Genomic DNA, 16,716 nt, shown 5'->3' on the forward strand with positions numbered 1-16,716 from the left:
TGTCTCTAGGATCCTTCCCTGTTTGGGTTTCTATCCTGACTTTTTTCAATGTTGAACTAGGAGGAATCAGTCAAATAAACCCTTGATGCTCCAAAATTAACTATTAATAAGGCAATTAATTAATTAAATATAAAAGCTATAGTCCAGCAGTGGTGGCCCATGCCTTTAATCCTAGCACTCAAGAGGCAGGCAGATCTCTATGAGTTTGAGTACAGCCTGTTCTACAGAGTGAGTTCCAGGACAGAGAAACCCTGTTTCAAAAAAACACACAGACAAGAATTACATTGCAAATAGGGAGAGACCTTTCCAGAATAGATATTTTGATAACTCTAATCAGAAGATATGTAGAATTTAGGTTTTGCTATTGTTATATTCAACCACAATGCCCTACAGCTTTTAGATTATGTGTTAGAGATCTATTAGATTTAACCAAAGTATACATGCCACTAATGCACCATCAGGGTAGTGGTGCCATGCTGGTTGTTGTGGTGGTCCATAAGTACCACAGCTCGGTAGGACTACGGTTTGCTTCCCTCCTTTGGAAGCTTGCAGGCTTTCTTCTAGTATAATGAAATCTAGTCCTCAGGAAGGAAGTTGTCAGGCCAGATCCACTTCATGTCTTCTGGGGTTTATGTCCAAAGTCAAGCATAGTTTTCAGCAATATGGGCTTATCTTTCTACCTCAGATACAAGGACAACAGCAATAACTTAAAATATTATGGGAGTCTCTTGGACAACTCACAGCAACAACTTGAAGGAGGACGCATTATGCCTAGTGTTGGAATTTTTGTTAGGTAGCATATGATTCTTAAGGTGAACACTGTCAGCCCAGATAGGGAAATTCTATTTAAATTATTCATGTATACACAGACTTATATGTACTTAGATAAATAGATGATATAGAGATTAGATAGATAGATAGATAGATAGATAGATAGATAGATAGATAGATAGATAGATAGATAGATAGAAATATAACAAGATGATTTTTCAGGAAACCCTACTGTTATTTTACTTTCTTCTCCCTTTCTTTGGCATTCATCTCTCTCTGTGTAGTGGTTTAAATAAGAATGATCCACACAGGCTCTTAGAGTTGAGTGCTTGGTTTGAAATAATTAGGAGGGGTTGCCTTGTAGGAGGAAGCATGTCACTAGGGGACGAGTTTGGGATTTCAAAAGCCCATGCCAAGCCTGGAATCTCCCTTTCCCCTCTACCTGAAGATCTGGATGTAGAAGTCTCTGTTATTCCTCCAGAACCACGTCTGTCTGTATGCCACCATGCTTTTGAACATGATGATAATGAACTAAACCTCTGAAACTGGAAGCAAGCCCCAATTAAATTCTCTCATTTATATGAGTCGCCATGGTTTTGGTGCCTCTTCATAGCAATAGAACACTGATTGGGACACTTCCCTCTCTGATTAAATTCCTACCACATTTTTTCCTGTCTTTCCCTTAATATCTCCTGAATCTTGCTGTTTCCCTCTCTATTGTTCCTCTACCCCCTTTACTTTCCTGGTACTATAATCAATAGGTGATGTTTGTCTTTTTGAGTCCAATATTGTTGCCATAAAATATACTCAAAGTTGATGGTAAGACCCTATACTGGAGACAACATTTACATATGTTACTGATCATGGAAAAGCTGAGCTGGTGTCCAACCAGGAGCTTCACCCTTACTAACTAGTACTAATCGTGCTGGAAGATACTCTCCATATTACTGGAAGAGAAAAGCAATTATCAGTATCAACCGGCTACAAACCATGTAATCTCAAACAGTGACCCATATGCAATACATATTGTCATGATAAATGACAAAAACATTATTGAGGGAACCAATTGTTTTTGACTGGTATTAATCCCCACTCCTTGAGATGGAACAGATACATGACACGGATAAAGTGGCCAAGAACCTGAAACTTTACAGGTCGTGGGTCTATGGGAAAACCTACCATTTCTGCTAAAGAAATAGCAAAAAAAAAAAGACTTCTAATGTTGCTATTCCAGTAGATCAGTGCCTTGATCAACATGCATCAGAAAAACTTATTGCAATAGATGGGAATTAATACAGAGACCCACTGAACAATGTGCAGACAATGAGTCTCTAAAACACCCAGTCCAAAATGGGATGTCTTCATCAACCCTTTTCCCTTAGGCTCAGGGGTCTATGCAGAAGAGAAGGCAGAAAGATTCTGTGAACCAGAGATGTTCCATGGCTCCAAAGAATAGCGTCTTCCATACACAACAGAACTGATGTACAGATAAACTCACAGAGACTGTGGCGGCATGCACAAGATCTATGCCGGTTAAAGCTAGACAGGGTCCTAGCACAAAGAAAGGGAGATGGGACAAAAGGTCCCATCCACAACTGAAAAACTTCTGCAATTAATACCTACTGTTAAAGGTAAAATATGTTTTCTACAATTGAGTATCACTGAGTTTATCAACCATATTGCAGGGCAAACCCCATCTTGAGTAGTAGCTAGTTAATGAGAAACTAAATCCATGGTTATATTGTGGGCTTTTCATTGAGGTTTGTTTTGTTTTGGCATTCTTTGTCTTATTGTTTGTTTTGATTTAATTTTTTGTCATATTGTAGATTTTATAGAACTAGAAAAATAGAGACTACATGAGTTTGATGGGTAGGGAAGTGAGTAGACTCAGGGAGGAACTAAAGGAGGCAAAACCATGATCAAAATATAATAATAATAATAATCTAGTTTCATGGGACCTGGGGTCCCATGCAAAATTGACATGGTCTCTTGCAAGGGTAGCATGATTAAAGACGTAACACTTTTTACAAAGCCTCCATTCTAAGAAGTTCTATCACTGAATGTTACCACCTTGAGGGTTGAGTTTCTAGAAGATAAATTTCTGGAAGCTATTGTCAATATATCCCTAAACATTAACAATTACCACAGCAAAGTTCCTTGGCATTCTTAGATTTTTATTTTATTTTTTTTATTTTATTTTATTTTATTTTATTTTATTGAGACAAAGGGTCTTCTCTGTGTAGCCCTAATTGTCCTTTAACTCTCTTTGTAGACTATGCTGCTCTCAAACTTAGTGGTCCACCTATCTCTGCCTCCCCAGTGCTAAAATTAAAAAGACCAGCTCATTTTTACCTCATAAGCAAATACGAACTCTTTGAAGAGGAGATTTTAGAGAAACTTTCATTTTTCTCTATGAAGATACTGAGGGTGAATAATTTAGCAACAATAGGAAGATGAGTAGAAAGGAATTAAAAATCTACGACAATGTGTTAAAGAACGTTTTAAATTGCTAGGTTGTAAAAGAGAAGAAAATGCAGAAACAGATTGGTGAGAAGCATGAAAATCAGAGTTGAACCCTCCTTTCCCACTAAGATATAATGAGGCCACAAGAAGGCTAGATAGGTCATGAAGCATAGGAATTCTTAAACTAATTTAGAATATTGGCCAAAGGTGAATTTACAAAACTCAACCAGAAGTTAAGAAAATGAATTAAATCAGTTAGAAATAATGGGAACAGTTTGCTTTTTTTTTTTTTAAAAAAAAAAAAAAGGTTTATTTTGTAAATTATATATAGGTATGTGCATGTGGGTGCAGGTTCCTGTAGAGGTCAGAAGACAACATTGGATCTACTGGAACCAAAATTCCAGGAGCTTGGAAATCACATGACATTGGGGCAGGGAAACAAGGTCTGGTCCTTTGCAAGAGCAGTGCATCTTCTCAAACACAAAACCGTCTCTCCAGCCCATAACAGTTTACTCTTGAGGTGTATTAATGATAGAGAAAACAGCTTGCTTCTGTAAAAATATATCACTAGCCAGAAACACTTCAGCATGAAGAAATTCTAATTAACGTTAAATATTAAATATTTATTATAACAATTAAACAAACAAGGAACACAAGCCAAAAAGCCATCAAAATTTATGATTGTATGTGAGATCAAATTAATAATAGACTGAACATACAAATGATTGTCATGAAATGGAACAGGTGTCTTGAGCTTCATGACAGAGGTCCAAGTTGGTGGGGAGATGTGCTGAGGAGAGTGGGGGACTTGTTGGGAACAGGGGACTATCTATAACTAAGAAACATTACATAAATGTGTAAAATTTCAAAGAATATTTGTAAAGCACTAATTACTTAAAAATAAAATGAACAAGTGATAAGCCAGAGTTAGTCTGTGGGTACAATTTGGTAATGTCTGTCTTAGAGAATTCAGAACCGTGGAGGACAAATTAGACAAAGAACAAAAGGGCCTTTGGTATGTGCTTTTTTACTAAATTCTTCTTCCCAGCCTCATCAAACAATACTACAAAATTCTGATGAATGACTTATTTCTATGAAGTCTTCCTGACATTTCTTTGAGACAGGGTGTAGCTTTTAGTGGTCTGGGATTTGCTATATAGACAAGGCCAACTTTGAATTCAGAGATTCATTTGTGTCTGCCTCCTGAGTGCCGGGATTAATGGCATGTGCACCCGCGGCCAGCCTAAGACATAATTTGTAAAGGTTTATTTTTATATTTAATTACACACATGTGTGTTGCAGGAGCCTGTGCAGAGGGCGGGTGCAGGTATTCTCAGAGGCCAGAAGTGTTCTATCTCTAGAATTGCAGTCATGGGTGCTGGGAACTGAACCTTGGTCCTCTTCAGGGACAGTATTCCCTATTAATTGATGAGCTTTCCTCCCTCTTAGCCAAGGATTTTTCTGTTTACATCCAACTCATTCAATAATAATAATGTGAACATATATTTTTGTATGAACATATGTACCACCCAGACAACTTCAAGTGACAAAATTGACTTAAGTGATGTCAATAACAATTTTTATTGTTAGTCGTAACAAAATTATATTATGTTACTATAGATGTTACTTTACTTCCAGTGGGTTTCCATCTACAAAAACCTTATTTAGTCAAAATATGGTAAATTTAAGTTGCTTTTAGTGCATTTATCCTACTAACATCACAGATTTTGAACACAGTATAGTATCTTCTCTATTCTTTGAGCAAATGACTTTCTCCCCCTTTTGGGCATTAGCAAAGATTATTGTACAGGATGTACAGAAAATAAAAATGGACATTATTTCACTCTATACCATCACACAGTTAAGAGATTACTAATCTAATGATGTGAAATTCAGAACCACCCGTATTTTCTTAAGAATGTTCTGCTTTTGTTTTGCTTTTACTATGTGGTCTACGGTAGCCACAAGCCTGCTTTGCCCTTCTGACTTCGGCAGTTTATAAGAATGCCCCATTGTGCTGATCCTTGAGCATTGTGCCACTGAGAAGAGTGAATGTCCAAGAGGCAGGCACAGAGGAAAGGAAGTTGGTGGATAACTCTGATAACAAGCAAGTGAACTATAAAACGTGAAAGGGGAAACTGGTAAAACTAAAAGTGAAGGAGGAGTAAAAAATAAGATTGTGACAATGGGTGATGCCAGAGAAGCAAAGGGAAGAATTCATGGCCCCAACAGTACTGATGAGCTCACGATTGTTTTGATACAGGTCCACAGCCCGCTAATTTGTACCTTTATAAACTGGAAAAGCAGATAAGTTTAAAAATCAGGTGAAAATTTTAGATTATACTTCCCAGGGGTGAAGAATTTTATTTCAAAAAAGCATAAGGTGACATATTAGGTGTTCAGTAAGTCTTGATGGACAGACAGAATCTTCTTCTTCATGGCTTTTAGAACATCTTCATCTGAATTGTGCCAAATGAAAAGATTTTAGAGAAACAGAACCAGAAAGAAGACAGGATGCTTCCATCATGATGGACCCTGCTGATGCTCTGGATAGAAGAGAGTGAAACTTGTCAGTTCCTCGAATTCAGAAAGCACTTGCCCTAGGAGTCATGGCCCATATTTCACAGGCTGTTCCTGTGTTTCCCTTGAAAGGTATTTGTCTCTGTTCTCCAGGAGAGCTAAGCCCTCCAGTCTGTGTTTTAAAATCCAGATTCTGGCACAGCTTTTGATTCCCCAAGTGTTCTCAGGCTTCCAGACCTTTCATTTGTCTTCCATCTTATCTCAAGGCTGGAAGAAGTTTATCATATTATTAGACAATGGGGCAGAACAAAACAATACATCAAATCTCAGCACTCAATATTGTTTTGCAGAGAAAACGAGGCAAGTTCTTTTATTATGTGACTAGAGAAGGAAGATAACATCCCAGGTACCATATTTCAAGAATTGAAAAGTGTAGATATATTTAATTAATAACAAAGGACCCAAAGTAAAGCAAACAGATTAGGAAACAAGTAATTAAAACAAATGTTTAATGCCTAAATCCCGAAACAAGAGATTTACTAAGCAAATACCAGGGACTTGCAGGAGGAATCAAATTTTCATGTGCTATATGGGTGAGGACCATAGTAAAATGTTCTATATAACAATACGAGACTCCAGTCCTTTGTCCTCATTTTATGGGTGAATACTTGCATTTCCATTAACATAAAGACACCTTGCAATTTAATCCCAGCCTACTTTGATTGTTGACTTCTCCCATACACGTATGAGAACGGGTCTTCTCTCAAATTGCTTTTCTATAGTAACTATAACGCTTACCTTTTCTCAAAAGTAGCAGGGAGGGTGGGGGAATCAACTTCTGTCATCTCAAAAAGCTCCGCACACATAAAGTTAGTCTGAGGAACTTATTTCTTGTCACCAAAAGAAAAAAATTCAAGAAAAATTAGGTCGACACTATCAAACTTTGACTTTATCTTTTACTTGGGAAATAAATGCATTTCAGCTATGATTCATGAGTCTATTTTGAACTCAATTAGCCGCATTGAGCATAAAATGTGTGATACAGTTTGTCCTGTGGTATTTATGGATATAAAACACAGCTGATGTGATCACTCAGCTGTGTGTTCTGGACCTTTACTGCATGCCTCGCGTGGATAATACGAGGCACAAGGGAGGCCACAAGGAAAATGTTCTCATTTGCTCCACACACGGGACCCAAAGCCCTGTTCAATTATGAAATGGAACAGGCATATGAGGGGCAAAGCCTCGGCCATGCGCCTGAGTTTTTCATCCAGATGAACCACTTACACTGCCACTAATCACAGAAATCAACTTTAGAACAACCTAGCCTCTATTTTGACCAACAAATTTAAATTTATAAGTTTAATCAGACAACATGTTTTTCAGGAAAATAATTAAAAAGCTCATTGTAAATCTGTAAAGCATGTGTCTTTTCGCTCCCTGGATTGATTCCTCCTGTTTCTGACTTCCACCACCATATGCTACTATGTAAAATAAAGCAAAAGTCCCTTCATCAGGACTACACTAAATTGTTGGTAGAGCAACTATATGGCTTCTGTAGATAGTCAACTTCACAGATCCCACTATAAAATAAGAAAAAATATGATGTTAACAACAAAGTCTAATTGAGACCAGCTATCAGAAATATTCCAATTGCTAAACGATGACATAATTTAAAAATTATTCAGCAGAGAACTCTAATTCTGAATAGCATTGTTGGAGGAAGTTATCTTTCTTTATTCTAAAGATGTTTTGGTTGGACAAATGAAAATTAGGACATCATGTTTGGATTACTATTTTCTCACTTACAAATGAACACTTCCGAAGTACTTAAAACATTTTTTAATTTTTTATTGCTTTATAAATAATACCATTTAAAATTTCCACTTTTTCCCCTCCTCCCATCTCCCTCCTGCTCCCCAACTCACCCTCCCTCCTCACCTAAGAGAGGGAAGGGCATCCTGCCCTGTGTGAAGTCCAAGGCCCTCCCCACTCCATCCAGATCTAGGAAGGTGTGCATCCAAACTGACTAGGATCCCAAAAAGCCAGTATATGCAGTAGAGTCGAATCCCAGTGCCATTATCGTTGGCTTCTCAGTCAGCCCCCGTTGTCAGCCACATTCAGCGAGTCCAGTTTGATCACATGCTCGTTCAGTCCCAGTCCAGCTGGCCTTGGTGAGTTCCCATTAGATCAGTCCCATCATCTCAGTGGGTGGACGAATGGACGAACCCCTCACAGTCCTGACTTCCTTGCTCATCTTCTCCCTCCTTCTCCTCTTCAACTAGACCTTGGGAGCTCAGTCGAGTGCTTCAATGTGGGTCTCTATCTCTATCTCCATCCATCACTGGATGAAGGTTCTATGGTGATATTCAAGATATTCATCAGTGTGGTTATGGGACAAGACCAGTTCAGGCACCCTTTCCTCTGATGCCCAAGGACCTAGTTGGGGACATCCCTTTGGACACCTGGGAACCCCTCTAGAGCCAAGTCTCTTGCCAACTCTAAAATGGCTCCCTTAATTAAGATATCTTCTTCCCTAATCCCATATCCGCCCTTCCTCCATCTCAACCATCCCACTCCCCCAAATGTTCTGTTTATATTATTGATACCAAACAGTTCTCAATTTGATACTATCCTGAGACTTTATGTACCTTACGGTTAATCTGTATAGCTAATTATTTCACAATTCCTTCAATTTGTACACTTACAGGTATGGTTTAAAAGGCCAGCTGTTGGAACGTGGGCAACCTATCAGAGGCTGTATTTAAAAATAAAAAAAAAAAACTTGACTCTCCCTCCCTCAGTAACCAATAATTTTCAGTAGCTCCTCAGCTAGATAGAGGTGGAATTTTTCAAGCCCTCCCTGACATATGCTGTATCTAATCAAAACTATCATGTTAAAAGGTCCTGGAGGCAGCAACAGAGAGTCAGGGTCCAGCACGATGGCTCATGTATAAAGATGCTGATCACTGAGACTGATGATCTGAGTGCCTGCCGCAGAACCCATACAATGGAAGGAGAAAATGGACCCTTGCAAGTTGCCTCTGACCTCTACATTCACCATGCCCAAACCCTCCTCTCCCCACAGTCACAAAATAAGGAAATAAAAGTTAAAAATAATAACAATAACATTTTTTAAAAAAGAAGGATGTAAGGATTTGGGGATAAGAACATGTTTCACATTTTCTGAAACCACTATGCTATTTTTAACTGGACGCTTGCGAAGAATATCTGAAAAAGTGAGGAAGGGATGAAGAGGAGTGGGGCACCCGCAGCTTCATCTAATTATTAGGAAGATAAAAAGTGCCTTTGTCGAGAAGACAGGGGGCTGCAGCGGCCAGAGAACTAATTGTGCTTTGTGTAATACTCTAAAGAAAATGGTTTTCTCCAGCTTATAAAGTTTATCCCAGTTTGTTTAACATAAGCTTACAGAGTCAAGCCAATCTCTTTTAGTCAAGAAGAAAAGCTTTAGGATACTAAAGGAAAGCAAAGTCCTTTAAAAGCCGTGCAGCATATGCAATACATTTCTGGTTTGCTTCCCTAGAATCAGCCAGCTTATGAATGTTAAACTTGTCCAGTCTTGTTTTCCACACCAGGTGCATCAGAAAATCTTGTCCATACTTTATACATTACTAAGCAAGAAGAGAACTCAAAGTAGCCTCATGTATTTCACATATTTTCATTAAAGCTTAAATGACAAAGCAGCATGGAAAGTTCACATCATTCTTCTAGAATCATACCTCAGAGATTCAAAATTCTACTTTCCCACTACAAGATCTATATGCTCTGAGCATTTAATGGATAACTGCAAAACAATGAAATAGAGGGCTTTATTTTATTTCCTTATTCTAACTTTAAACTGTTTTCCTAACATTGTCTCCAGCTAACTACATCTGCTTCAAAGAATAAATCATACTCGTTACACATCCTACATTCTTGAGGAATCCACAAAAATATGTCAGTTTTACTGGAAAGTGTACTGACACTAAACTTAAAATTTTATTAGCATTATATCAGACTTTGCCATCTGATGAGGATTGCAGTATTGATACTCATGTTTCATTTAATTCTGTCATATTCTTAATCATTACATCTGCTAAAGTAGATACAACAAGAGACACAGCAATAAAGAACACGTTGTTATCTCAAGTGTTGAAATAAGAATTTAAAATGGGAATTTTACAATTTTAACAATTCGGATTTTCACATTCAAAATATTTTTGTGTGGCATCTTTGAATTCAGCGTATTGGATAAACCAATCACATTGCTGGATCTTCCTCATAAGCAAGGTCACCATAGGGTTTCAGCAGGGGGTGGAGGGTCAGGGGTTGGAAGCTGGTTTCTTTTATCTGTCTTAACAGTGGGGCTTGCTTTAGAAAGTGCTGCTAACCCAACAGGAAGTTCTTACACACAGGAACTACAAAGGCTGGGCCAGTATGCCTAAGACCTGCACAGACTGGAACCAGACAATATACCAGCACCACAATGGAAAGGGCAGAAGGCTCCACCTCTAATCGAGGAGCTATTTGCAATTGCTATCTAATGGGGATGGAAAATAAGTATTCTTCGATGGAGGATGTCTTCACTGGGTATGTCAACCAGGAAAGCAAAAGGAGACCATTACTAGGGTGGAGGTGGGGGAGCAATAGAATGACAGAGAACAAATGAACTGACTGGGGGAACTGGGAAAGACAGGGTGGATCTAACTAGGGAAGAGGGAAGACAAATATAAACAAAGAGCGGGAGAGGTAAAACAACAGTAAAGAGGTCTTAAAAATCATAAGGAACCATACTATTATTTCTCTACCTAAAAATACCTATAAGACTTGTAAGTCGCTATATAAATATACATGCATGCACTGTTTAAATTAAAAGTTTACATCTGTGCTGAAAATGCTCCCTCCAAGAGCCAAGGACTACCTAACAAAAAAGCACACAAAGCTCTCTTGTGAGTTTTGGTAAGAGCTGACCAAGAGCCTTCAAAACTTTACTACTGCTATTGAGTCTTGGTTGTCTGTTCCCACCCCAGAGGTGAAAAGTCTTAAATCCCTCACTATTGCTGAAGACACCATGCACTTCAGACACAGGTCCAGAGGTGCTTGAGTTGGAAGTGACCTGAAGGCCTCCTTTCTGAGGTGTAGCTTTCATGATGCCAGAAAGTCCCATGCAAGCTATCAGAGGGAAGCGACCAATAGCCCTTCCCAGCTATGGCATCTATTGTATGTCCTTAAAAAGAACCAACACGACATAATAATTCCAAGGGCTGAGTAGTGGCATGCTTATGTTGGCCATAACCAACAGCTGTCTAATTGGACTTAATATCCACTCAACAGAAGGGCAATTGTGTCTGGTACCAGAAACCTAGCCAGCAACATAGGGCTAACGAAGTTATGGATCTTGGAGGAGAACCTACCACTGCCACTTTACTAAAGCTGTGTAATTCCTAACTACATTTTAAACATTTGCACTTATAGCCACAGATCAGCAAAAGAGCTGAGGAGGTGAAAAGTACTGGAGGTGCCTGGGCCCTGGTGGCTTAAAGCCACACAAGGAGGTTCACTAAATTCTAACACTTTCAATAATAATAAAATAGCGCAGGGTTTCTCAGCACTTCAGTGAGCTAGTTTGCATGTTGTCCTGTGTAGTTTTGTACTTGCGACCTCCACAGTAGTCAATATGTTTCTTGTTTATGCATCTCAAAAAATATGTACTTGTGCTATTCAAGCAAAGACATAGAATCTGTCCTGGAACTCACTCTGTAGACCAGGCTTGCCCAGATCTCCATTTGTCTCTATTTCCCTGGTGCTGGGATTAAAGGCCTGCACCACCACTGCACAGTGCCTGATGCTATTTCATGGCCATAAGAGCTTCACTTTAACCAGCCGAAGTGAAAAGGCTGGGGCTGGGCCAGCGTAGCCTCGGTGCCCATGAGATATGGATGCTGGTTGGTCAAGCTGCAGGGTACACAGTAGAGATGGAGCAGATAAGGGACGAGGATACAGAAGACAGCATGACTCCTCACCTCACACCTGAGTCCAAACCTGGGGAAGAGAAACCTACCTTGGGGAAGGTTCTAAGTTATGAACTATACAAAGGCTATCCTCATCTCCTGTGGACTGAATCACCTGTGCTGAAAGTGAACCGTAGAGAAACAGGCCTCTGCTGCAACTATGAATTTGACACCCAAAGTGACCTGTACAAAAACAAAGCATTTTCATTTTTCTCATTTTAAAGACTAGAGAATTCTAAGTATGTGGCTCAACTTCTGTACATTCCCTTTTCTCTCTTACACAGGTTAAATTTTAGATCAACAGTTGTGCCATCTTCTAACACAGAAATGACATCTTCCCATCGCCCTTTCTATAAATGCTCACTATCTCCTTCATGCATTTTAGTAAATGCTGAGCCGTGTTTTCATACTTTTAGCATACCCCAGCTACTTTCTGGTAGCTACTCAAGTAGAGTGGCTTCAAGGTTCTTGAAAGGTAGCCTCGATCTCTCTAAACAAAAATGTATCTCCCAACTATTCCACTGAGGCAGCAGAGTGGAGGAGAGAGTGAAGTCTAGAAGACCTTCCTGTTACGTAAAGAGGGGCTGCTTCTTGTTTTTCCTGGCGGCCTAGCTAGATTACACCCAAAATAACTGCACAGAAATTGTATTAATTAAAACACTGCTTGGCCCTTTAGCTCTAGTTTCTTATTGGCTAATTCTTACATCTTAATTTAACCCATTTTTATTAGTCTGTGTATCACCACATGACTGTGGCTTACCGGCAAGATTCTAACCAGTGTCTGTCTCAGGCAGAAGATCCATGCCATCTCTCACTCTGCCCTTCTTCCCAGCATTCACTTCTGTCTTCTCCATCTAAGTTCTGCCCTATCAGGCCCAAAGCAGTTATTTTTTTATTCATTAACCAATGAAAGCAACACATGAACAGAGAACCTCCTACACCACCTTACAAAAAAGCTTCAGATTTAATGAATGGCATAAAAAAGAAAGAAAATTTACAAAGAAAGATTGTCAAAAGAAAGACTGGAAATCCAGCTGAGACCACTGTGACCACTGCACTCTATTGTTTCAGGTTCTGGGGCACTCCAGGGTGGCTGAAGGTAACCTATGACATTATAATATTAAAGCACACACAAAGACTTAAGATGTTAATAAAACACAGTACATGGTGTTGTGTGTAGAAGTACATTCAGAAAGAGTCTGCATGAGAAAACCCACATTGTGCAAAGTGGTATTAAAGTCCCAATCCTTTGTACAGAGGACCCATTGGAGCTACTAAACTCCCTCCATTCATTTATTTCCTTTTTCTCTCCTAAAAAGACCCCCTTTCTTAATATATTCTCTCAGGACAGGAGAGGAAGACAAGGAAATTATGGAGATGTGAGAATGGAAGAGAGATCTTTATCCTGGATTCTTAATGAAGATTTTTCACTAGCTGAGAGACATGAATTCCATACAGCACAATCAATATTTCTGTGAAGATTACCAACTGAGAAATAACATTCTTTTCATATATAGTTTATTGTAAACTAATAGTGAACTCCACTAAGGACTGAACGTATGTGACTTTAGATAAACCTCATTGCTTTCTCCAGGCATCTCCCGAGACTCTCAACAGGAATACAAACAAAATTTGTTAGCATCAGGATACACAAGACATACAGGATGCCCTGTATTCTGGGGAATCTATTGATTGTAATCCTATCAGATACCCCCCAGAAAACACCCAATTATCTCATTTAGGTGCCTTAGCAATGCCTTAGTAACATCAAAACCCAGCAAAGTTCAATACATGGTTACTATTAAAATCTAATGCCCTAGCAAACTCTTTTGAGGAGCCCATAATCAGGCCTTCTTTACAATACTCCTCTGTAAAAACCTTACTCCAGCACTTCCAGGTGGGTCTGGCATGACCTTTGGGTGCCTCTCTCTTAATCCTCATGATTGAGTCTATATTTAAATGTATTTATTAAGCTCAAACTCTGTTTCTAGTTTTATAAGCTGATTAGTTCTTAAATTCATTTGTATTTCAAAACTACCGCACTTGGATTGGTAGCATCTATGTGTCTCAGGCCATTCAATTTTTCATTTTAGAAGATCCTAGAACATTATCAGGTTCCTACAAACCTGCCAATATCACCCCATAAAATCCCAAATGTCCAGAATCAGCTGCAATTACTTACAATTTAAAATGAGAAAAGTAAAGTACAGCATGGCTGTATTGAATCTACAGAACGTGCTGAAAGTACTGAGTGGCAGGCTGGATAATGACCCCAATGTCTTGAATCTTGGGGCTTGAAGATATTAGCATCTGATGGTAAAGTGTACTTTGTAGATGTGATTATGTTAAGGATCTGAATGAATGAAATTAACCTGTGTTGTACGGGTGGATATGAAGGATGACTGCAGCTCCCTTACAGAAGCGGGACAAAGAGAGATTGGGCTACACAAAGAGCAGAAGAGAGCAATGTGATTATTAAAGCAAGATGAAACTTTGCCAAGTTTGAAGAAAAGAGTCAGGCGTCAAAGAATGCATGGAATGTGACTCTAGTAGTTGGATAAGTTCCTAGTTCTATTGGAGAGTGTTCATCCCTTATTAGATAATCAGATTATTGTTTCCTTTTAAGCCATAAAGTCTATAGTCTTTTGTTACAGCATCAATAGGATACTCATACATTATTAACCACAAGGACTGTTAAATATTTTAAATCCTACCCACTGCCCAAATATGTGCATTCAGATAAGCAACCATGTTGGAGGACAAGGGAATAGCATGATGGCTATAGGTCTAGTTTTATTCTGAAATCCTAAAGATTAGGGAAATTATGTATATATGTACATACATATTAAATATGCAAATAAATTATTATTTTTGTAGTTAAAATATAATCATAACATTTCCCTTTTTTTTCTTCACTCTAATCCCCCCAAGTACAATTGCATAATCCACATGGAGGACTCTTCCCTGGGGAACACTACGTCTCAGATTCACAGCATTCTTTAAAATGCCTGAAGTTCTTTATCTAGCGTTAGAGTCTCATTAGATTTCAATCTTGCCTGTTAGCATGTCTGTTACTTTCAATTTTTACTGGTTCTATTTAGACAATCTTGTTGGTTATCTATTAACTAAAACACTTGCCAGCATGGCACAATATCCCTAAGGAAGAAATAGTGGTGTGCATACCTTAGTAGTAAATAGAAAACCCTATGATGGGTCATAAAGCCCAACAAGAGAGAAACCATGCCTGGTACTGAAAACCTGGCCAACTGCCTGGAACCAGCAAAGTCATGGATCTAGAAGGAGAACTTACAACCTCCACTTTAAGAAAACAGCATAATTCCAAACTGCTTTCTAATTATTCACCCTTATATACACAGAAAAGAACAGGTCTCTTCCCTCATCAAAGGACAGTCTATTGCAACAGACAGAGACCATGAAAAGAAGTTATTTAAAAGAAACTAACAGCCTAGGAGACAATAGAAAATGCTGTATTTGACAATCACGACTTGTTGGCAGGGTATAACCTGTTTGACTCTGACAAGCAAATATCACTACAGTAGGTGATGTGCTCTCAAGGAAGTAAGCACGACACTTGGCCTGAGAGTGAGGTGAGGTGAGCCTTTACCTCCTTTTGCATTCTGTGAAATACTTTAAAGAGAACAGTGCCAGCAAGAATGCAAAACAAAAACCACAAAACAAAACAAAGCAACAACAACAAAATCAGAAGATGTAGCACTTTTCCCTGAAAAGAGAAACACACAGAACACTGTAATTGGTTCCTTCCCATTTTCTGACAGAAATAAATGCCCCCTTGTGGCCAGTGAATTTGTCTCCTCACTTCTGTTAACTGATGGAAAAAATGTTCATGGGGTTATACTAAAGAAATCAAAGAGCCCTAGCTTAGTGACAGTTAATAATCTGGCAATAAAGGTGGTTATGCCCTTATCATCTAAACATACATTATGACCCATGCTAGTTGAAGGTAAGATTATATACTTATATTTTAAAGCTCCTCTCAAATGAACATGTCAAAAATATAATTTAATACAGCATTTACAGAGGGAAGATGCTGAATGCAAGTAATTGGATGCAATTAATCAGGAAAGGTTCTTGGAGGGGTGAGTCTTAAGATGTGTTTTAAACAAAGAAGAAGCATGGTCTGGCAAAGGGGAAAATAGATATTTCTTCAACCCCTGAATCCAGAAGTCAGGGGAAAACACTCTAAGGGACTAGGCGCTTTCCCACATCCTGTATGAAGCCATGATGGCAGTGACACCTCTGGGTTTAAGATGGACGTGGCACAGAAGAACCGAGTATTTTCTAAAGTCTATTATGGCATTTCGTGTAACAGCGAGTGTGAGGCACCCCACTAAATCATTGCTGCCATAATCAATGTGGCTGCTGCAGTGTCTAACCGTGTTTTTTGGACGTTTGCTGCCTTAGCACATTCCCCGAGCTATTTCTTCCTCTCCTTCCGCAGCACAGCTCTAAGCTGCTCTGGTAATCACCCTGTACTGAATGTGAAGGCCGTGTCCTCTTCACAATGGTCATCTGTGCCCATAGCCTTCTGTGTTTAATGGCTTGTAATTACTGTTCCCTCCTTAAACTGGATAACTTTCCTAACTGAAAGTAAGCAATGTGCTTGCCAAAAGCCTTCTCTAGGAGAAACAAGGAAGTGAAGCAAGGTTACTGGTCCCCATGCCAATGAGAAAGACACTGACAACACTGCCTATTCATCCTCTTGTCTGCAGAATGGAATTAAAGGCACAGCCAAGGCTTTTCCTGAGCCTTGACCTGACTGTGGCAGTGGGAAGTAACCTTATTCCTCATCTGTGTCGCATGGAATAGGGTCATTGTGAAGGCAAGGCAAATTTGGCTATTTATTTCCATTAATACAATCAATTATTATGACAGTTTATCAAGGTAGGGAGTGAGTGAAATTTCTAAGGCT

Source organism: Alexandromys fortis, unplaced genomic scaffold, assembly GCF_014885135.2.
Source record: "Alexandromys fortis isolate MF-2015 unplaced genomic scaffold, M_Fortis_MF-2015_v1.1 scaffold_40, whole genome shotgun sequence".
Taxonomy (NCBI): Eukaryota; Metazoa; Chordata; class Mammalia; order Rodentia; family Cricetidae; genus Alexandromys; species Alexandromys fortis.